The sequence below is a fragment of the Scomber japonicus genome, chromosome 7 (assembly GCF_027409825.1).
Source record: "Scomber japonicus isolate fScoJap1 chromosome 7, fScoJap1.pri, whole genome shotgun sequence".
In the NCBI taxonomy this organism is placed as follows: domain Eukaryota; kingdom Metazoa; phylum Chordata; class Actinopteri; order Scombriformes; family Scombridae; genus Scomber; species Scomber japonicus.
The window spans coordinates 25,510,883-25,535,737 of record NC_070584.1 but is presented as its reverse complement, the minus strand read 5'-3'; the positions used below and the strand labels follow the sequence as shown (position 1 = coordinate 25,535,737).

At 40.2% G+C, this 24,855-nt stretch overlaps 1 protein-coding gene across 1 annotated transcript in view; it reads left to right on the top strand.

Annotated features, from left to right (window-relative positions):
* Positions 1-24,855, top strand: part of cachd1 (cache domain containing 1) — an 86,377-nt gene that overhangs the window by 9,163 nt on the left and 52,359 nt on the right. The window lies entirely within an intron of this gene.

The window sequence follows — 24,855 nt, the reverse complement described above, 5'->3', positions numbered from 1 at the left end:
CATATATGCTTACACAATGATATGAAAGAGAGAATCAGGCTAGATCTTTTGTAATTTCAGCACTAATTTTCTGTGTATTGAATTGAGTCCTGCGCATCCACATATAGCCAAGCTCTCCAGATTGTCAGTGAAAGCAGCAAACTCTCTCCTCTGCTTAATAAAGTGGAGAACTAATTAACTGGCTGTGTTTAATCAGCTCATTCTCACTTTTCTTTAATACTCCTCCCTTTCCCTATTACCTGTCTTACTCTTTATCCCTTATTCACTATCTCCCCTCACACAGCCTCACCATCTCTCTCACTTTCTCTCTTTCACACACACACACACACACACACACACACACACACACACAGAGTGTTAACAAATGCTCTCAATGAGGGAGAGAAAGGGATCTTTATTGGTGATCCAGGCTTTGTGTTTTTTTTCCTTCTCCAGATTCCTGCCAGTGTTACTTAGTTAGCTCCAACAGGGGTGACCTGGCAGTGTGACCAAAGGGACCCCAGGCCACCCCTTAGCAAGTCAGTCCCTTCACTACCCACAATAGCCAAAACTCAAAATGAACTCTCCCTGAAAGAGAGACAGAGGGAAAGGAAAGGGGGCGGGGGCTTGTGGTGAAGGCAAGGGGGCAGTGAGCAAAATACCCCATTGGGAGGGCAAAGAGAGTAGAGGGACCAGTTCCCCCTTTTTAGACACCATACATTTGTTGGGCCCCCATCCCCCTCAGTATACACACACACACACACACACACACACACATACACACATACACACACACACACACACACACACACACACACACACACACACACACACACACACACACACACACACACACTCCTGCAGAAGAGGCTTTGCATTCTTGATGAGGAGAGAGTTGGAGCTCCTACTGTGGAGAAGGAGATCAGACTGTTTTTCATGCCTCTTTTCTCTTTTCTCTCGCTCTGTTTATGCGTCTCTCTCAGGGCTCTGTGTTGTGAATACATAAACCCGCAGTAAACCCAAACTTCACAGTTGGTGTGAAGCGCTGTTTCCGATGTTGTCTCGAATTTCCATCCATGTTTTTATGGCTGTTTTCAGTATTTGTGTATTTGGATAGGTGCAAGGTTTGGGGTGAAGATCTAACTGTGCACATGTAATAATGGGCTTTGGGTTTTTTTTGGAAGGCAGAGGAGCTGTTAAAAGGCTAGAAAATGGTAGATTAGTTGGAGGGGGTAGGAATAAAAGAAGGGTGGAAGAGATTGTGTGCAGTGGTGGCAGCCAAGGAATGGCATGCACTCATGTTGTACACGCACAAAGCCCAGTCACTGTCACTGGAGTTTGCTCTTGCTCTATAACGGAAAAGGAATTATGTCTACCAGACTTACGGGTCACAGGTTTGAGAAGGTCATCTTAGTTTTCCTTATAACCATTCATGAAGACACAAAGACTTCTGCCACATAGAAACCTTGCTTTTTTCAGTAAGGTGAAGTTGCATCAGTAATAAGTCTATTTGAACAGATTATATACTCACTCTTCTGTCTTAATGGCTGCTGATTTTAAGCTTTCTCCTGAGGCAGATGGGCAAGGCTCTGTGTTTGAACTATAGAGCACCTGGATTTCCCCAGAAAACTGAGGTTCAAGAGGATTGGGGGCTAGAGTCTTAAAAAAACCCAAGTGAACGTCATTGCACAGAGAGCTCTGAAAGCTTGAATTATGAGGCAGAGTTGGTGTATGTTGTGATTAGCAACCTGTGATTAGCCATATGGAGACGCATTTTAGCGTGATTTAGGCTACTGTGGCTTTTTTGGGCTACTTCAGCCATTATTGAATGCTAACGTTTTAACTTAAAAGAAGTTGAAGGCGCCCTGTGGAGTTTTTTGTAAACAAATAAAAGCTCTGCTACATTTAGTGTGTTTCACCATCGTAACACATTTGGAAGATTATTGTTTTTAAAATCTCCTAAATCCTGCTTTGCTATCCATGCCTGTCTGCTAGCAGTCTTCTCTACTTTCGCTGCATTGCTTTGTTTCTCGGCACATTATCACCACCAGTGTGTCAGCAGAAAAGTGTGAAACCATGGGCAGGATGTGTGTTGTAAAGGAGACTCTTGACAGGCAACTACGAACTACAAGTTGTGATGGACTAGCGTAGCCAGTCTAATACCTGTGCTTGCAAGCTAAATTTGCTAGCTTCTTTTACTCCTGACTGAACACTGTGTGAGCTGATACATTATCTTATATACCACACCCACTGTGCTTTTAATTGAAAATGTTACTATAAACTCATTTTAGTAGGAATTTTAAAAATGTTAAAAACTATATTTGTGTACTTTACTGACATTGAGTTGTCCTTTTTTATTGTCTGATATTTCTATGAAGAGACATTCTGATGAAATAATTTGTTTCTCCCTAAGTTATATTGCATGTGTGTGTGCACGTTTACAAACAGTTTGCACTAAAGCGCTACTAGTGGTCAAAACCTCCACAAGGTACATTGTAAAGAAAATATTGAGTGAAGAGCTAAACAGTAACTTATAATTATAGTTCCATTTTTGTAGCAGTTAAAGCATTTCTTGGTCTGATATCATTGATATGGCCTTTAGCCTGTGTATACCATGGTGTTTTGCAGGTTGTACGATTCTGATGCTTTAATGTTGAGATGATCTTACGATTTGCTTTTAAAGGAAAGTAGATAAATGACATGGAAAAAAAGCCATTGTTAACATGCTTTTTCTGCCTTTTTTCCCCCTTTGTGTCTTGAGGTTTTCTTAGCAGTCTGATAAGGTGCTGTCTACATTACAGCCCCTATTTTCTCCTTTGTCCATCTTCTCCATCGCCTTCATCTTCTCCTCTCCTCCGCTCTCCATTCCTATCTCTGGTTGTAATTGTGTCCGTGGGTGGTGGTATGTGAAACCGTGTCCTGTGCCTTTTGTCTTCTGCTAGTTTGCTCCCCTTTGAAGATGAGTCAGGAAGTGACCTGAGCTAATGAGTTGAACTTTGGATTTTTTTGCCTCCGTCTCTGTAAGATAAGGCCAGTTGGAAGATGAAAAGGAGATGCAGTGTTTTTATTCTGGTAGAGAAAATGGCAAAGGGGAAAATGTGACGAAGCTAGCTAATTAGGAGGCAGGAAGGAGTGTCATGGCTTTGAGTGTGAGATGAAAAATGGGTTTAATGCTTCAGACAGTTTCAGTGCTCCAAACACATGTAAACATCTTACACTATCTCTATCTCTACCTATATACACAAACACGTACTTCACAAAAACAGTTTTCTCATATGAACTCTGCACAACGTCTAGAGGATGGGATCTGGACATTGTCCGGTCTTGCCCTTTCACACATGTAGCACACAGCAGGAGATTGTCGGTGTCAGATCTATTCCCACCAACTGGAAATACTCCATTTAGTTTAGATGAGGGATGGTGCCTGGGTAGAGCATTTAGGAGAGGAAAAAAGTGCACATTTTTTTTTTGGTTTGTTTGTTTATGGCGCATTGAAGATGGCAGGTGAGGCTTTTCACTCATCCGCAATGATGACTGCTTTTGTGTTTATTACTACTACATGTATTTGGGCTTATGTGCAATATCAACAAAAGTATGGAAAGCAATATGTTTTTATTCTTCTTGTTTTCCGCCAATCGTGATAGAAACGTCATCAACACATGCACTCCACTGTGAATTCCCCTGACAATGATCTGCTCTAGTCTCACATGGGCTCAATCAGACATTACATGAACTGTGTATTAGGGAGCTTGATGGTTAAAGTCAGCTTAATGTCCGGTCCAACTCATTCAGACATTTGCGTTCTCACATACAGCTCCTCTGGGTATTGTCCAGAGAAGTTCAGGGTTACAGTGCATGTGTGAAAGGGACTATATAAAGCTGCATGCGTGGAGCGGCTGCAGCTGTGTTTAGCTATCAGTGTCTCTGAGCTCAGTTATGTGTCTGCCAAACGAGTGGCTTATTTGATCTGGACTGACTCACATGGATGGAAGACATCCATTCTTCCATCCATCCATGCATGGAAGGAAATCTGCTCTCAATCTTATTCAGAACTTCAAAACAGTTTTGACATTATTATTTCAATGCAGAGATGTACACATAGATGCACTTCACCCAAATATGAGTTTGGTGGTTTTTCATTCAAGACTGCAACAGCTTAGCATTACAGTGGTTATTTCTTCCCCATTGGGATGTCAACTCCACAGCAGCTTAGCAGAAAATAGAGCTCATTTAGATTAGATGTATTAACTGAGCCCTTAGGTTTTTAACTTATTCAGCTCAGTGCACAAATGATATCCATAATGTCTCACGCTGGTCCCAGACTCATAAAAACATATTGCTCTTGTTGCGTAGGGACCATCTTGAAATCATCTTGCAGGCCATTTTACATCTTGGCCTCTCGTTTTAGAAACTTGCCAGTTTTCCTTTGATTTTTCTCTCCAGCTGTCTTTGTCTGTGCATGTTCTCATTGTGGTGCCCCGGGTTTGATTTCAGTGCTAAGGTACAGAAAAGAATTGGTTGTTTGGGGATATAGGCAGAAAGGAATGTCTGGTCTATGTGTGCATTACCTTGTTGGTCCAAATGCTCAGCTCACTTCTCAAACATTCAGTGAGTGCTTCACCTCTTTCTATTTTATGAATGGTTGTTTGGTTAGTCTGGAGGGATGGTGCTGCTTGGACCCCACATTCTGATATTATCAGATTTTTTTTTTTTTTTTTTTTTAGAAAAAAGATCACCTAATGATCAGAAAATAACCAAATTGTCAGAAAATAGTGAAAAATGCATATTATAAGTTTCTGGAGCCCATTGGAATATCTAGTTAACAGTCTGAAATCCAACAATTTTAAGCTTACATCATAGATGCCACAGAAAACTTAAAATTCCTACATTTGAGAGGCTGCAAACAGCAAATATTTGGGATTTTTACTTAACAAAAGGAAGGAAGAGTCTGGGTAATTGGCATTAACCGAGCTACAGACATCTAGTATTAAAACTTTATCAACAGAAGATATCACCTCTGAACATGTTTTATCACAACTCTGTTCAGGAGCAGGATATGAAGGCAGGCTTGGATGACATAACTTGACTGTTGACACTAGTTCAACCTGAATGGTGTGTTTGATTTATGAGCAGTGTCATGCAGAAATATCACAGCATTGTTGTCCCCAAACAGGGAGAAACACATTTAACCATTCAATTGTTTTTAATGGATGTGGCTTTCCCTTTTGATTTGGTGCAGTCCCAGTGCAGAAAACAGTACTCCAGGGAAAGAAACCTCACTGTCACTGTTGTGTTGATTTATGTGCTTGTTCACATTGGCATCAGTACTGGCTTTCTAGCTGAGAGGTCTAATGTTGAGCCAATGATATAGCAAAGCTGTTCTGTCTCATTACTTCAGCAGTCATTTGTATTTTTAGAGTTTCTTACAACTTTATCGTCTACAAAAGTGGAATCTTGTGTTTGGCCTCTTCGGCAATTCATTAAAATATCAAAACATAGGCGTGCACCACAACAATACTGTCATTATGAGTGCCCCATTGTAAAATACAATACACAAAATAACATACAAAAAAAAAAAAAAAAGATCTCTCTAGCAAAATCCCAGTTAAGTCTGTCTACAAGAAGCCTACATTCTCATTTTATCCAGTCTAATCCAGCTCTCTCTCTCCAATCCTTCCAAACGTCTATCTCACAGACTTTCTTTCTTTCCAGAAGGTTTGCTTGTTGCCAGGTCTGGCTGACCGGTGCCAGGCCAGAGTTTTTCTATCTGTCTAGCTCAGGCGATGACACCACCATCCATCCAGGGTTTCTGCTAGCATCTCTGGGCAGCTGAACAGGAGACAAACCTCATTTACACATGCAACCTTTTCCATACGTTTTATGGAACTTTCACGTTCATATGTGAATAAATAGTCCAGTGAAAATCCAGTGACGTGTGAAAACCTGTAGACTTTTTCACACATGGACCCTCATCTTATTTCAATACTTGCTTTCCCCTGTTTTACATTATTACTAGGAGCTTGTATTTGGCAGATGCATCACATAATAAGACTTTTGTGAATTTAGTGTGGTTTTGAAAAAGTAAAATCCTAGATCAGGTTTCTGCAATATTGTCTTTGGCTCCTGTTCACATGTCTACAGAGAAATTCTGGGTTGAGATGCATTTGTGAATGAGTCATTAAATGAATACTAATCACAAACGCACACTGAACATTAATCACCAAAACTAAAACAATGACAAAATTGGATTTGAACAACAGGAAAAGTCATCATAATGGATGAAGAATTCTAATGCTGTTATATAGCAGCCCTTAAAGTGAAGCATGCAGCAGCCTTACCCCCTGCTCTGTTTTCAAGACTGCCAGTCAGAGGGGCGCTGTGGGTGAACAGGCCAGATCTCTTACCTTTTCCGGAAACGTTAATCTGTTAGTGTTACCTGGTCTATGTGTGGAAGGGCTGTTAGACTGATACTGAGCTCTGTGGGAATGCAGGAGAAACTACCTGTGTGTGTGTGTGTGTGTGTGTGTGTGTGTGTGTGTGTGTGTGTGTGTGTGTGTGTGTGTGTGTGTGTGTGTGTGTGTGTGTGTGTGTGTGTGTGTGTGTGTGTGTGTGTGTCACTGTATTATGTGATAGCATTTTTGTTTTCGAGTTCACTCCAGTGTGTGTTGGTGTCTGTTACCATACAGGTAGGACTGAGGTGGTTTACATTCCTTTGTGTGTGCAGGATGTCTTCTAAGGATAAATTCACATGCTTTCAAGTCTATCTTGAAAAAATACAGACATACCCACATATACATAATTAATGGTCCATACCGGCTGCAGAGAGATCCATTCCTAGAGTGACATGATTATTTCAGTCCCCATGTCTAAAATCTAGTCTTTGGTCTGTGTAAAAATATGCTTAAAAGTTCAGCTGAAGCTAATATTAAGCTTCAATAGTCTGAGTTAGACTGATCAAGTGTCTTCCAAAGTTATTCTTTCTAGTATGAAAGCCGCAGCAGAAGAATAGTAAATCATGGATTTGGCACTAAAAAGACTCACTTTGGAAGCTACCCACTGACATTGTCTAACTCAGACTGCCAAAGTCTCATTTTAGTTTCAGCCAAATTTACATATTCATTTTTGCACAGAACAAAGAGTATGCAACATTGGAATTGTGTTAGGAAGGGATTTTTTTGACAGCCAGTATGGATGTGAGGAGCAATTAAATATTCTGACATTTTAAAGATCACATGACTAATCAGTGAATTGAGAAAATAATTTATGGTTATGGAAATGTTTGATTTGCATCAATGTAATGAAAAGCATTATTTTATCAGGCATTCTTATTATATCAATAAATGGTTTCTCAGTTGACATGTATGCTGTATATTGACATGTTTTCATATCACCCACTCTCAGCATGTGACTGTGTGGATTTGATTTGGTGTTTAATGAGGTACCAAACCAGGCATTTTGAATGACTGTTAAAGCAGGAAAGCCGAATGGAAGATTCTTTTTTGAGAGGAGCTGTCATGTGTCTCCTGCATATATCATCATAACAGAAACTCTGCTCTCCCTCTCCCTCTCCCACATTCACAACAGCAAAGTCACTCGTCATTTACATACCAGAAACTTGTGACTGTCCTTGGGGAACTCTCTTTCTCTTTTGAAAGCAGCCACACTTGAGTTTCTGCACACAGCAGTGATCGACTCATGAATCTGAATAGGAGAGGTTTCCGATGTTTAGACAGCATAAGAAAAAAAAAAGCCCTGATGTATTCAGCTGACACCGCCGATCGACCTGTCTGCTGTCTAAGAGCTCAGCTTGACACATTTGTGAAATCCAGTCACTGTGTGTGCCTCCATAGTGTAGTATGGTGTGGAGTGTGCATTCTTACCTCTGTGTCAATGAGTGTAAGCTATTTATTTTTATACGCGTTAGTCTGCACACTAAGCCATAGATTTCAGCCCCTAGTGCAAACACTTATATTCATTATATGACATTACACATTTAGACCTTTTCTGCTACTCATTTTATTCAAATGCTTCAGTATTGAAAATGCTTATAGGCTTTAATATAAGGCTTACTCTAGGCTGCTGTCTTTAATGAGGTAAAGAGAACGACACTGAATTCATACGGAGTCATTCCTGGCTCCTCTTTTGGGCTTAACTGCAGGCTTTACGGTAGATCCAGTATTGTTGAAACAAAGATTGATCAATCTGGTTTCATGTGCGCAAACTGCCTATGCACCCAGAAAAATAATCCAACCTTACCCTTTAGGCTTCTTGGCATGAATATGCAAACAGTATGCTTGGAAGCTTATAATTTTGGGGTTGTAGTGGGTAAAATCGGTACTCCATAGACTTCAACAAGACAGAAATCTGCTAGTGGTTCCAATTTTTCTTTACTCAGCTGGTGTAGGACATCGTTTTTTTTTTTTTTTTTTTGCCTTGGACAGTAGATTTGTGTTTTTTTTTTGTAAGTGCGCTAGCCCATGTAGGCAGTTGTGCTCAGCTCAGCTCTATCCACCTGTCAATGATTTGTCTTAACATTTAATATGTTTTTCTTTTTTTATTGTGTTTTAGTTACTCCAGTATATAGCGGTACTTTTTTCACACAAAATGTAAGCTACTATTTGTGACAACGTAAAATACATTTTATGGTTAAAGGAGCAGGGAGAAGATCTTGTAATATTTGCCACCTGCTCAAAATAATAACATAAATAATTGAGATGAATTACACTACTTTGAACAATGACACACCAGAACACCCATGCGTTATCAAAGATGGAAGACACAAATATTATTAATTTAGTTCATATTGTTCATGTGGCATTATAAAATTATTATATACAGTTATTAGAAATAATTGACAAACATTTTGATAATTGATCAATTGTTTTTAGTCATTTAAAAACAGTCCAAGTCTTATTTTTGGTCTCTTAGTCTTCTGTGATGGTAAACTGAATATCCATGCACTGTTGGTTGGGAAAAGACATTTGAGAATCTCAGCTTGGGTTTTGAGAAACTGTAAATATTTGGCATCCATTTTCTGACAGTTTATAGACCAAACAAACATGCTTTTGAAAGACAAATTATGCATACAAATATTATATATATGGTATATTTTATATTCATCTTCAAATGTAAATAGGCTTTCTGCTGCGGTTTCCAGATACATGATTAGTTTGTAACATGCATTCCAGCTGAGAATCTATGAAGTATCTCTAATTTCATGCTTATTTTGATGTCTCATACAACAGGTGGAAACACTGTCTTTATCTGTGGTTTGTGTGGTTTCAATCAGTGTGTCTACAACTTAGTCACATGTTTTCAGCAAGTGTGAGTCTGATTCATTGAACTGCTCAGCTGTGATGGGTAGGGCAGTTTGCGGTGAAGGAATTTCCCCTGCGGTGATTCAGCATGGTATGCGGTCTTTGCGATATTAGCACCTTTTTTTTGTGGTAAACATCAAGGTATGTTAGGCTGATTACTGTCAGCTGAATGGAGCAGCAGTACCTGACAAACACAGAAGACACTTTAAATTGTGTTGTGGCAGGAAACAAGGTTTGCCTACAACTTAAGTCCACTTAAACCTGTGATTTATTAATGGAGTTTGGCTGGACGGTCCTTTTTCGATTTTATGATTGGTGGAAAACTACTTTAGCACGCAGGTTAAATAGCAACCTGCTCAGCCATGCGGTGACCCTGGGAATTTAAACATATAAAATTGTATAGTTTAACCGAGACCAAGTATACGTACAGATGTGTTTTTAACTACCGAGCATCAGCACCGATCCCCTGTCAGCTCACCCCGAGCTTGGCCTTGTTATGAGGGCTGGGCGCCAGGTTAGCTTGGCGCTCAGTATTTGAGATGCTGTGCATTTTGGGCAGGATCATCCAGAGCCGCTAGATCAAACTGGACTGGTGGATCTGGCGAGTATTCAATAAATAGTGCGGTTGTGATGGTTGCTTGCCATCAACTACAACTGGCTTGTCTCTACTGGCAACATGCATTTATTGCGACAGCCCTAGTGATGAGTTACTGATGGCCTGTTAGGCTTCTTATTCATACTCTTGCTGTTGATTGAGGTTTATTGTGTGTTAAAGCATTGTGTGTGTGTTTGTGGGAATGCTCTCCATGCCACATCTGAGCCAAAACCAACAGGTGCACATTTCTGATCTCTCTTTGTTTGTGTTTCTTGTTTTCCTCCCTGTCTTTCTAATTCCCTCTGTTTCTTCTCTCTAGAGCCCCCCACTTCCCAAAAACCATTCCTCTCTACTTTGCTCTAACATATCTCCTGAAGTATCTGTTTCAGAACTTTTGACTGTGGTCCTTCATTTTTTAATTTACTTTCCCTCTGTCCCCTTTTTTAAAAATTTCATATGTGTCTCTCAGGAAGTTCTCTTTCTTCTGAGACACCTCTCTGATACAACTTGTGTGAGTTACACAGCTGCATCTGCACAATAGCACAGAGGTAAAAAGAAGATTTGCGTATGTGCGTGTATTTTATGTGTGTACTTTGGCATTGTGGTTTCCTGCTGCAAGTAAGGGTCACAACTCATAAACTGTCCTTTTAATTTGCTTGTGTGTGTGTGTGTGTGTGTGTGTGTGTGTGTGTGTGTGTGTGTGTGTGTGAGCAGTGTTGCAGAGCACTGACTTTGTCGACAGGTCAAACTTCAAATTATAATTAAAGTTATTCAGGATGTCATGACATATAAGCTGTGTTATTTGCCATTTGGTTGCTTTTTGTATAAACGCATCATCTATATATGTGAGTCTATATGGCTGTGCATAAATGTATATGTATTTCTGTAATTTAGCCAAGTATGGGCTGATGTTTTCCTTCCTTACCACAGCTCCCAGGTTGCCTCCCTCGGCACGCTGGGTAGCCAACACAAATCCTGGGTCCAGTTAATCATCTCATGTCATAAAGATTGATGCTATGCTGCACTGAGCTGTGCTATGCTGTGGCACTTATTACTTCACGCAGTAATGACACTTTATATTATTAATAATAACAAGAGAATTTTGAGAATTCTTCTGCTATGTTGCCATTTATTTGTAATGGTCGGTACCATGATTGTATGTGGCGGGAATGTGTGTTGTGTGTGTGTGTGTGTGTGTGTGTGTGTGTGTGTGTGTGTGTGTGTGTGTCGACAGGCGCTGGTTCTCAGTTGGTCAAGCGACAGCCTTGGGGCAAAACAGCATTTTGAGTCACTGAACACCTCACTGTAACTATCAAAGAAATAAAAACTATTGACATTGAGGTCTCTGATCCTGACTAACTGGAACCACTTACAAAATGCAATTCACCTCCACTGTTTGGCAATGGTGGAAAAAGTCTCCTATCTCTAAACTGAAAATATTTGCTGTTACTAAGCAACTGCAAAATCAGCTGTTTTAATAACTTAACTATAGATAATGTTGTTAGCTCGCTAAACAGAGAAGTCATGCACTCAGAAATGAAACTCAGAGCCTGATGAACTTTCCTGTGGTTTGCTAATGTTGCAACAGAAAGGGGACAACTTCTTCAACAGTTTTCTGTGCTAATGGCAGACATAAGCAAAGATGGTTCTGTTTAGTTTTTATCTGTCGGAACAAAAAAGGAAAAGCCACAGTGACAAAGGACATATTTCCTCTAACCACTCTTTTTCAATAATGACATTTGATCTGGTTGGAGCTCTTTGTACTGTATATATATATATATTTGAAGGGCACACAGCTGGTACCAATGTGTCTTTTTTTTTTTTTTTTTTTTTTTACTCTTGGACTTTGACACCATGGGAATTATTATTTAACAGATATTGTCATGATTTGGTCCAGTAATGCTGTTATACTTCACCTTTTTAATGGAGGACTTTCCATTAAGTTTCCTTTGACTCTTTAAGAAATCTTTTGGATTTGAAAAACTAATTGTAGTGAATTACATGGGCATAGGTCAGCAAGGTGTAGGCAAAGCATCAGCCTTTTCATGGAGACTATAAGACCACTTTCACACACAAGCTTAATGGTCCCATATTGCATAAAGGGGTATTCAGCACTAATTTAATGACCTTATGAAGAGTTACCATAAACATGTTCAAATATTCCTGAGTTTTTTTTTTGTGTGTATACCATGCCCACAAGGGTGCTAGATTTGGCTTGGCAAAAGGCAAACCAGTATCATATGTAGCTAAAGTCTCTCTATAGAGCAACCCATGCTTCTATTAATCAGTGCGTGTAACTGCCCTAAAAGTACATGAAGTAGAACAAAGCACCCTGTCTATAGAGAGACCTTATAACAGTGGCCAGACATGATCTCACATCATGCTCAGAAACCTGAGAAGGAGACCACCCCGGGAACATTTTTTTTTCCCCTCCCTGTCCTTAGTCCTTTCTCGTCTTTATCTCTTCCCCATCTCTTCCCTTGGTTCCTCTGTTATTCGGATTTTTCCTGCTTCTCCCTCACACTCGCCTGTCTGAGACACCCACACACACACACACACACATACACACACACACACACACACACACACACACACACACACACACACACACACACACACACACACACACACACAATTATATTTGTTGCAACCACCTCATTGACACTAAATCCCTCACTCTCCATAGTTTTGATTATTATTATGAATTCCCTTTTTTAAGGATTCCTTCAAACAAACCACTTCCATTTAGTTTTTAATGAAACTGACTGCTCTGAGTTTGTAAAGCAACAGTTATCTGGCATGGATTCAACACAATTTCTTATTTTTCTTCTTAATGTTGTTGGGAGCAAAGCAAATTGTCTGCAGTGTGACTCTTGTATACTTGTAAACTGCAAGTAAAACCCTCACAGATGAGACCAAAGCAAAGGAATGTGAAGATAATCCAGGATAGTTTGTGCAGACAGTGCAGGCGCCCCATCTGAACATCCTTTCACTTGGCTGAGAGAGACAGGGGCTCTTTTGGCAGGAAGCATATATCAGAGTTTCAAATTTATTGGAGCTGGGTGACGAGCCCTTTGCACGGTGTCTCTGTGTCTCTGTCTCTCTGCCTTTTCTTTAACCCCGTCTTGCAGTTCATAAGTCACGTCAATTTTTTCACACATTCCTTCTCATCTTTTTGACATCTCTAAATTCAACTAAAAGCCTCAGTAAGGAGTTTTGGCCTTGGCAATGTGTATCACAAGGGTGTGACTGGGACTCATGGTGCCAGAGCTGCCTGCAGGCTGGCATTGAGCCCTGAGGTGGCTGAAGCAGTCCAGAGGTTAAGTGTATGTGAGACTCTTGTTCAGTTTCCACCGCTGTGATGCCTGTTTGCTTCAGTCACATCATTTGTCATGTCACTCTAAGCTGTTGGTTCTGAAAGAGGTAAGCCTCAAGAGTTTATTATTATTTTGTGATAAACTCCAGCTGGAAAAAAGTAACAGGGACAAAACTGAGTGTGGTCCCCTGCATGTTTTTAGGTAAGCATTTTTCTTTCATTGCTTGAAGAGTCAGTCCCACCTTGCTTGGAGTAAGACGAAGCAAAAAGGATTGTATTGTGTTTCATAGACGTGTATCCACTCTTAGAGGGTATCTACTGTGAACAGGCCCACAATTCATGTATAATGCATATGCAGTATTTTTTTTATTTTTTATAAATCTACTCACCCTGATTCTCCCTAAGTAGTAATATTGACAAGAAGGAGGTCAACACAAATTATCACGCTGCTTAATTTGGATCCCAAATATTTGGCCCCCAGTTATTTACCTGACTCACACATCATCAGTGACGTTTCCTCTACAGCTGTTTCTATTAATTTACAACAGGTATTTTTTTGTTGAAGCATCATTAAACATAACATTGACTGTTGGCATTGGTGATTGCACACTAATGGTTGAAAGGAAGAAATAATGAAAACAAATCAACATTTATTGAGTGGTTGCACCGGCCAAGATACATTCTGTAAAAGGGAAATGGGAATGGGACCCATGCCATAACATCATTTTAGTCATGGCACATACCATGTACTTCTGATGTCTGTATTTAGTCCCCCTTTTTAATCTTGCATCATTAAAAATAAAGTAATTAAAGAAATGATTGTGATAGTGATTTTACACCTAGGTTCACAGACATGGCTTCAAATTCACATGAAATCTACTTTTGGATAGCTGAGCAGTGCATGGTGTTTAAATACAATCATCCATTGGCCAGTCTCAGTCATATTATGTGCACACACACACACACACACACAAATCATTTATGGGTCTTTTTATATGCAGAAACATTCAAAGCCAGTATGAAAACACAGAATTTTCTCATTATGTGGCATTCCTGTGTTGAACTAATTTGACCACTGTGTGAGGTTTTGTTTTCGTCCTCCTTCACTCCCAGATTTTATCAGCTTAATGGAGGTGCTCAGGTATGCAGCTTTGATCTGTCTTTGGAACGTTTTCACATTGGCTCGATTTTAACAGCAAGTTGCTACTCCCATAATGCACTGCAGGCCTGGCACTACTTCCACTACATACTACATGTATTGCTGCTTTATGACTAAAAGCTTGTCCAGAGGTCAAAAAATATGTCTGATTTTCCATTAAAGTGCTTTAAAGTCAAATATATAGAAGGTTTACTTGGTCCTAAAGATTATGAAGTCTTGCAACTTTCATAATCACTTAAAATAAAAAAAATAGGATTGTCACCTTCAAAAACATTCTTTCATTAAGTTTTAGTCAAGTATGAATAGTGCACTGTGTTACTGTGGCCTGTAGCTGTTTTTAAAGATGTGTCGGCTTTGCACCAAAGGGCCTTGTTTGGAGAAAACCAAGGTAATGACTTGCACCTTATGCCTTTTTACCACATGCACTAAACATTATGCTCTCACAGACACCCACACACCCTATAGTTTGCACTGAGAGGAGGAGCGCGGCTCATCAGACAAAAGTTTAATCTTTGAACCAGGATGCCACAGATCTTTATTGTGCATTATGTTTATGACATTTTATAGCACATTGCCTTTGTTGTCTCTTTGTTTGTGTGCCATCCGCCACTCTCTATTCTCCACTCCATTTAGATCGTTTGAAGCTGAGTAATCTTAATTCCCATGGCATTGTTTCTTGCACCCAGAGAGACAGAGAGGAAAAAACCTAATTTACTCTCTCTAAGCTGCTAGATAACTGTATGTCTCTCATTTGAGTTACAATGCTTTATTTTTGGACTGTAGCTCAGCCACAATTCAGATGCCTCATTACCATCCTTTGTCCTGAAAAAGGACTAAATGGTGTAATTGTAGAAGTATGTTTGAGTTCACAAGGACAAAGCAAAATGGTTATGTTTATACCTCAGTGTTATTTGAATTTAAACACCAATGTGTGTCTAAACATAAAAATAAATAATATATATTTATATACTTGGATAAAGCCGTTTCCTTGCATCAATAAAATAAACTGAAATTAACTGTGTGTGGGACCATGGCATCATAATTGGATCATTTGACTGATGTCTTTGTTTTTTCTCTCAGATTTTGGTGTCTCTCTTTATTACTGGCTACCAAATCAAGGCTTAAATGCCAGCGGAGATTCAGATTTGACATTGTTCTTTTTTCTTTCTTTTTTTTGCCGCCGTGGCTTCAAATAAACAAGAGGCCTTGCTTTGTGAAGAAGTAGCTATTACACCATGGTTCTGCTATCTTCCTCTTCTCTTTCCTCCTTTCAGCTGACCCCACCCCACTTTTCCACAGTTCTCTTGTCCCCCCTCTCCCTCTCCCTCCCCCCTCACCCCTCCAACCCCCATTCCCTCCTCTTTTTTTTCTCTCACATGTGGAAAGCATTATATCCTGTCTGGTGGAGAGGGAGAGCAAACATCCCAGGCCGACACTGAGAGCCTCTCGGGTAGGTGTAGGGGGTGGTGGGGAGGCTGTTGGGATCTGCATGGTGGTGACTCTCTCTCCTAGCCCTGACGCTGTTTGGACAAAAGGGGGTCTTGTTATTGCAGAACCACAGCACCTGATAGCTGACAGGCTTCACCCTCCCACCCTGCTGGATTGGATGAGACCCCAGTTGAATGAGGGAGAGTCCGGTTAGAGTTCACTAAATAGAACGACTGGGCACTTTGCATACTTCTACGTTACGGTGGAATAATATCTATAGCATCTGCAGATGTCTGTTTAAAACTCTGTCTCAATGGAGCAGTGCAACTCAAATAGTCAGTATCACCTGTGTAAGATGTGGAACCAAGCCATTGAAATACGCACCTTCAACTACATAAAGTGCAAACATAAACGTGGAACTGAAAACCATACAGCTGTCAAACAAATCTACACATTGAATGTTTGTTTTGTGTATTTTTCTACATTTAGATACATTTGCGTTGTCCATGTGTATCGCAAATGGCATTCCTCATCTATAGGCCATCATTTTTGGGGCTCACCGGTCATGCGAAATGGAATTACAGGGTCTGGTGGAAAATGTTTGAATACAATTGTGTGTTGCCGTTTTATACGTTGCTTCACATTGAAAAGCCATTATATGTGGTCAGAGGGACACATTTGTTCAAGCTTTTGGGATGTTGGACAGTTTCCAAATGTGAACTTTAAGTCCCAAAGCTGGATACCCTGACAACAGGCCGAAAACCACCACCACCACACCCTCAGTGATTACTATGTGCTCAGTTATATCCTTTTGGCTTTGTCAAAGGTTTTAGGCAATTCACAGGTCTGGCATCGCTTTCCTCCGAAGTTCTCATTGATCACACCAGCATAAAATATGGTCCATTGAAAAGCTTTCACTGTTCAACAGGATGTTGTAATACTACATGAGATTCTGTTATTACTTGCATCCAAGATCCAATCATTTTACTTGGATTACATTCTCAGTGTTGCTATCAGTCAAGTCTGGTGTAGCGGTAACAGTTTCTGAGTGAGGTATGGAAGTGTCTGGATGAACATAAGCTTAAACATGTGATCATTCAATATTCCTGTAGAGAACTGAGTGCAGCCTGGGATTTAGATTTTGCCTTAAAAAGGACATAAAACTGTTTTATCCATTACAGTCAGTTACAAGTCAAATCGCTATGACAACCAAGTCATATTTTTATGAGGCTATAGCCAAAAACTTATTTCTGCATGTGGCAGCAATCCTCCCTATTTTTGTCACTTTTAAGTGCACATGAACCTCCCGCGGCACACAAATACTCGGAGAGGACTGAAAAAAAAAGGAGCACAGTAAATCAGATTTTTTCAGTTTACAGCTGGCTGCAGGGAAACATACACTCCCCACACTAACACAGCGTGTGTGGGCTGGGACTTTGGAGCCATTGCCTCAGGTTGTCCGCTGGTTAAATTCAAGCAAATTAAATTGACCCCCAGCAACTATCTAAATGCAGCAGCAAGCAGTTGGCAGACACTGACGGCCAGTCATTTAATTAGCCAACCTGCTTCACTGGGTTGAAATGGAGACACAATTAATTAGCAAGGGTTTGGTTTCTCTATGGCCATTATAGTGACATTCAGAGATCCAGATTTGATGTGCCTTGCTCAACTGCTGCTCCCCCTTTCCCGACTTTTTCATGGTGCCATGGTCACAACCTCGATGAGTTTAGATCTTTTTCTAAGCAGCTGAAGCAGTGAATTGGATATCTGCTCAAAATTTGCCTTCAAGTTCTTTTGGAATAAACAAACAATCAAATTGGAGATTTAAAGAATTTATGGGAACACTTCATATTTATTCCATTATTTGTTTCCTAAAAGTTTGAGTTAACAATGAAGATACAGCAAGTCTAAAATGTTTTTCTAAAAAGAGATAAGCTAATAATGCTACCCAGATTCTCTTTGTGATTTCTTGATTATGAATGAGGACACACTTGAAAATGCTGTATTGGTTCTGTTATGGTCCACAAGCTGCTTTAGAGTCAGTGACTGAGAGATTAGAGCAGTCAAAGGGAACACAAATCTGTGCAAGGTATATTGGTAAAAAAGTGGAAATGCTTAAGGGTGTTTATTCTATTAACTAGGTTTTGGGGCTCATGTCAGAGTTAAATGTTTTTCAACCCAGAGATCTTCAGTAATAGGTTCAGTTTTGAGATGAATATACCTTTTTATTTATTACTTTTTTTGCCAATTGGGGTTAACAAGCTGTAAACACAACATTGACATATTCTCATCTCATAAAGTTTTTAATTGTATTTGCACGTTCAGCAGACACGGAGCAGCATTGGCGTTCAGTTTCCAGATGACAAACGTCCAATATTTACTTTCCTTTTAGCTCTGTTTTGGTCTCCACCAAGCTGTGAAAGAAATATCTGACTCTTCAGCTGCTAAATGCTCCACTATGTTCACCAACTTCTCGTTAATTTTGCTGCCATTCGCTGCCTGGCAGGTAGTGTATGGGGGGCTTTATCCAAGCTTTTTTTAGTGAAAACAGCGGCCTGCTGTATCAGGACATGATAAAAATGTCAGACCATCAAGGTTGGAGGCTGTAAAACCAAAAACAATGAGCTGAAAGATGGTAAATACACATCCAGGGCTGAAGGGAACTGCAGATTTGGTGATAATTCTCTTTTGGTTTGTCACTATGAACAATGTTCTTTCCGTTACACATAGTTATTTGACCTTTTTGTTCATATGAAGATTTTAAGCTTCTCACTAGCACTAAGCAGCTGAATGGTGCCATCATGTTGGCCTTCAAAACTATGTTCGGTCTCATTTTCGAAACAGGAAGCTTACAATATATTCACAACTTTGTTCCTTCTAGTTTGACTGTGGCTAAGAAAAATAAAGTCAGTAGAACAGTTGTGTTTAAATCCAGTGCAAACCTGTTATCAGGAGTTGAGGTTTGTGCTGTTATAATTGACAGGGAAACAACGTGTATAAACAATAAACTTATCCTTTCAGGCTTTTCTGGGCTTCCTAACTTGTTGCACTAGGTTTATCCCTACAGATAAATAAATACAGATGCTCTGTTTTTCTGTTTTTCTGGCTCATGTGTTATGGAGCTGTAAACTGCAGGTGCAATTATTTCAGACTTTTTTTGTTGTGCTGCGGAAAAGCAAGAGACTGTGCTCTGTCTCTCTCTCTCCTCGTCTCTTTTCCACTCCCAGGTGCCTGTTTTCTGACTCTGCTTTGTAGCATTCAGAAAGAAAAAAAAATCGAGATGGGAGGGCAAGGTTGGGGATGGAGACATGGCAAAGGGTCTAGGAAAAAGGAAAAGAAAAAACACACACACACAACACACAAGCACATCAGAGGCGCAGCTCTGATGCCGCATCCCCAGGTCCAGCCGTTTGTAGTGCAATGAGCGGAGAGTTGGCTGGGGGCAGGGAGGGAGGGAGGGGAGGGTAGAAGGGAGAGAGGAAAAGCCAAAGGGGGGGATGAAGTTCTGAAGCAAGGAGAGAGGCTGAGCTGTATTCCAGCAGCATGGAGGAAGCAGCAGTTACTGTCCCTTGGGCTTTAAGCTTTTATCTGTCAGTTGTATGGAAAACAATCTCTCAGGCCTTACAGCTCCAAAACATCTACACTGCAGCCAAATGTGAGGATGGGAAATGTGCACGTGCGTGTGTGCGCATGTGTGTGTATGTGTTTGTGTGTTCACATAACAGAATTTTCCTACAATGAGAACCCTGTAGTGACTGATAAGCAGTCAATGAGCGACACACATTTCTTAGGCCTGTATGTGTATTCCTATGCACAGGGCACATTAGATTCACACTCTGCACATTGGCACACTTGGACTCGCTCACACACACACACACGCACACACACACATGCACACACAGATGCACACACATTTGAGATTTGCCCCACCCAAGTGATGCTCCCTATTTGCCCTCCGGTGTTTTCACAGATAAACCTTGGACCAATGATCAACAAGCCCCTAAGACAGGATTAATGGGTTTGTGTGTGTGTGTGTGTGTATGTGGGTGTGTGTGTGTGTGTGTGTGTGTGTGTGTGTGTGTGTGCTCTCGCTCTCATCCTACACCAAATTAATGTGCATCACAGCTCTACTCTGGCCTTTGAAGATGGGTGAATTACTTATAAGTATATTTCCTATGCAGCCCTACAACTGCAGTTGGCCTCGTCTTCCCTCCGTCCTTCCTTCTTACCTTCCTTCCTTCCTTCCTTCCTTCCTTCCTTCCTTCCTTCTTGCCTCCACTTGGCTTACTATTACCTCTCACTCCTCCATTTGTTTTCCCTCAAAACATAAATGGGTGATTATAGGGTTGGACAGTATATTGATATTGCATCGATATCATGATATGAGACTAGATATTGTCTTAAATTTTGGATATTGTAATATTGTGATGTGACATAAGTGTTGTCTATTCCTGATTTTATTTTAAAGGCTGCATTACAGTAGAGTGTTGTAATTTTTCTGAAATTAACAGTCAGTTCTAGCTAGTCAAGTATTTGACTTTACCCACTTGGTCATTATATTTACATAACTGATCATTATTTACCACAATGTTCATAGTGTAAGTACAAATAGTCATCCCTGCAATATTGACATCAAGGTATTTGGTCAAAAATGTCTGATATTTGATTTTGTCCATATTGCCTCGCCTTAATTGATTCTCAGACTCTTGGTCTCTGGGCTGATACTGTCAGTCATCTGTCTGGATTTTTATCCTCCACCCCGCTAAGAACAAAAGAGTCACTTTAAAAGGAGAAGAGCCTCTTGGGGCAGTTTATGGCATCCCCAAGAGAGCCCGACTAAAGAGCTGAAGAGGCAGGGCCAATTAATTGGATGCCATATAGGAGTGGTTCCCATGGTTTAACCGCCTGTGTGTATTAACACTGTGTAATAAGCTGCTATAACAGTGAGGAGAAACAACAACCCTGTAAAATACTACAGGATTAAAACAACACCAATTCTGGAATTTAACTTTGAGTTTTGCAGTTTGAGTTTTCACTGAGGTTTAGCCATTCCTGTAAACCACTCATCTGTGGTCAGGATTAACCCCAAGGTGGATGGATTTAAAAACTGGCCTAATGAGACAAGGGCTGGTCCTCTGTGATCAATGGGACAGGAGTTTGAATGCATTTCTTGTGAGCTTAGTGCTGAGAAAGCCGCCTTTTTGGATCCAGTCTCTGTGTTTTATGAAAACTAACTTTAGTGTGCATCCCAAATTGCTTAATTTGACTTGGCATTAGAAACAAAATGGATGCATCCTTTTTAAATAGCGATGCTGACTTGAATCTGTGGTTCATTTATCATCCAAATGGATTGCTACTGTACATGCACCCTACATGATAATACTACAAAGTGGTTTTCTTCACAGTTTGATATATGAGGCCAAGAGTTCATAATGTTGCTGATTAAGATGGAATGTCTATATTTCAGGAAAATATGCTTGTTTCTCACTTTTGGGTTTGACAGACAGAAAATATACTAGAAAATATTTGTTATACTGTATATTGTCTATCATTGTGATGTTTTATATTTTTGTGAATTAAACTTATTGTTTAGTCAGATTTCTATCAGAATACTCAATGTCATTTCAAAAGGTCCAGTTTGATTTCTCATTTGTGACCTGCACATTAACTGGATAATTAGGACCCAAGCACTTAACAGTGCGAAGGCCCTATTGTAATTGTACTGATTATTATTATACAAAGCAAACGCCTTTTTGACAGCCTAAACGTGCCCCAAAACTCACGAAAATTTGCACGCACATCACACCCGGTTTGTTGCGATTTGACCTTGAAGATGTGTTGCGGCAAGTCTCGCTGCTTCCTGGCGGGGCGGGGGAACTTGGGCCCGGTCATCGCTGCTTGCAGCTTTAATCGTTGTCGTTGTGATATTTATTCTCTCCAGTTTATTAATCTTTTGCCCACTCCTGCCCAGAGTAGGTAAGCAGTAAGGTGTATAGGGAAGTCTTAAGTACGCTGCTGACACTGCAGTTGTGTGTGTTTCTGTACCGGTGTGTGTGAGTGTATATACACGTCAGTGTTTGATTATGGGTCAGGGGAGGCCACAGGCCCACGATGGCCCAGGCAACCTCAGGCCTCTCGGGTTTCAGAGGCGAGCATTCCTCCCTGGCTGCTTCATGGCTGTGAAAACCGCAAAGCAGCTCCAACAACAAACACTGGAGGCACTGAGGGAAAGACAGCTAACCTGTGGCTAATCAACAACAGGAGTTTTCTCTCTCTTTAGGATTTGTTCCCAAATTTTTCAGGATTACTGGCATAATGGGAAAACAGCATTTCTCCCCCAATTTTCTCTGTCTTCTGTTTTGTTGTGTTTTGAAAACACATGATTCCTGCTAAGTAGTGGCAGCTCTGTTTGTGTGTGCTTGTTCGTGTTTATTTGACAGTTCCACGTCCTGGACCTTCTTTTTTCCCCACTAAGAAGGGTGTGGAACAACAGTAGCCTGTCTGGGCTTGGTTTTACACTTTGTAAATAGCTCAGTAGGGAAATATGCAACGCTGTGTGTGTGTGTGTGTGTGTGTGTATGTGTGTGCGTGCGTGTAATAATAACATAATGAAACTGTTTGTATAGCACTTTTTCTGTTTGTCACGTCTCTGTAAAATGAAGGCACAAAAACAATCAGCCATAAGAACATTTGCGGGCTATTCAGACAGACTGGATTGTATCTTAGCATTTCTGTTGAAGACATTTAGCAATTTGTTTTTGTTTATGCCAGCTTTATAGACCATATTAGACATAATTAAATTTTCAGATACTGAAACTACTGGAGGGTAAGCTGACTGGCTTAATTATGGCCCAGAAGAGGGCATTGGAAGGAGATTTCAGTGTGGTTTCACAAATTTATGTTTACTTGCAAGAGCTGGAAAATGTTATTTTCCCAAGCATCCCTGAATGAGTGAGGTTCTGTTTCTGTTGATGTTTAGGAAGCCATGTCAATGGGACTGTTGGACTGTGTAAAACTGTTGCTTTGTTTTGTTACGCTTTGCTGAGATCCACTGAAAGGTGGGAAGGTGTAGTTATTGCGGGGATATAAAGGTCTGAAGTGAATCTGCTCCAGGTTAGTCGGACGTTGTGCATTCTGGGTAATTGGTGCCTTCTGGAATGTGTCTAACAAAAGGTGTGGACAGGCGGCAGGAAATGGTTGCAGCATGGAATGAGGCAATTTAAGGCTTTGTGTGCAATGGAGCAGCTTACAGTGGAACACCTGCCTACCTGCTGCCTCCACACAAACCAACATTAGTTTTCCTCTGTTTGTAGCTGCAACACACTGCTGTGTGATGGGAAGTGTGTGTGTTTAAGTAACAGAAGAAAGAGAAAGAGAATGTTTGTTGATGGGGATCAGGAGACCATCTCTATGAAGTGTGTGTGTGAGTGTGTGTGTGTAAAGGTCTATATTTAAGCAGCTCTTAAAATGTTTTTTTTGTGGCTCTCTGAGTGTGTGTTAAGGCTGAGGTCACACCAGGACTCATTTTCTCCATGCCTTAATGCACCGCTCTGCTTCCTCTTCAGTTAATAATATAAATCAGGGGCTATTAAAATGTTTTTAGTCTGGAAGGTGAATGGGGGAAGTTTAACATTACCTTGTGATTCAGGCTCATGAAAACCCACACTTGTGTCATGGCTGTCCACCAGGTTTAGACAGGTGATACATATTCCTCGCCAACCTAGACATTTTTGTAAATGACAGGGCTGTACTGTCTGGGTCTATTGGTTGTTTGTTTTGGCACATAATCAAGGTTATCGGTCCCTTTGGACTTGTAATAAAAGTGATTGCAGATGCACCTGTCGGAGCAGAGACAGATCTTTACTCTGCATCTAAAATCAAGGAACATTTTCCCGCTAACTCAGTACAGTCAGTTTGGGGGTTGTTAACTACCTTTAGCCACACAATATTATGTTAGGCTACTTATTAATTATGATATGATACAGAATGATTTTGGACTTAACAGAACTGTCTTGCTGTATTTCGACTTTGAGGAGAATCACTTGTGTAACTCTGTAACATTTACAGGGGCCATTAGGCCAGTTTCACTACAACAAGGCCCTGACACTGACACACCTTAATAAAATGTAGCCATTATTAATGTTATTAATGTTATTAGCTACACATGTGCTTGACAAATTAAAATATTTATTCGAAATGGCTTTTTTACAAGTTTATTTTGCATGACATTGCCCAATTTATTCAACAGAAAGATTGTATTTTCTCTGTAATATGATATTGGAAGATATAATCTCACTGAGCACATGAAGTTATTTAGTCCTTATTTGTGCTGAAAGTAAACTATCTGGTACGACTTTTGTTCATCTTGTTCCAGCTCAAAGTTACAACTTCTCTCCTCTCAGCCAGAGAAATTCTTTGACTAGACAACAGTTGGTATTCTGCCATTATTAGAAAGTGCCAGGATACATACAGAAATAAAATATGAGGTGAGAGAAAAAGAGGTCTCAAGCTGTAATAAAACCAAGGATGTTGCGGATATGTGGTATCCACTGTGGTCCACCACTAGAACTATGTAGACTACCATTTTATCCTTTTTGATTTAAGTGTAACAAGCGAGTGATGAACAGATATGTGTTATGTCTGTATATATAACACTTTTACAACTAGCTAACAAGGGCAAACATGAGTGCAGGTTGTTTCCTCATCTCATCAAAATAGTTTGTGTCTGTGCCACATCACACTACCCTGGCAGGAACTGATCAAGTGGGATGGGCAAAATTATAGTTTGAAGGCGTCTGTTATGTAATTATGTTTGTATATGTTTGTTTTTGTAGCAACCAGGACAGAGTGCCATTTTAAAATTCTCTCATCTGGATGCTGAAACCATTGTATTGTGGTGGCATCTGTAAAAATTACTCTTTGAACCCTTATTTGGTGAAGGCAAATATATAATGTTAGAAAAAAATGTTTCTTGCTTCTCATTTGCAACTGTGTTTAATGCCCCTAAACACAAAAAGCTACAGAAGGAACTCTAAATGAAAACCGTTGTAAAATGCAGTAT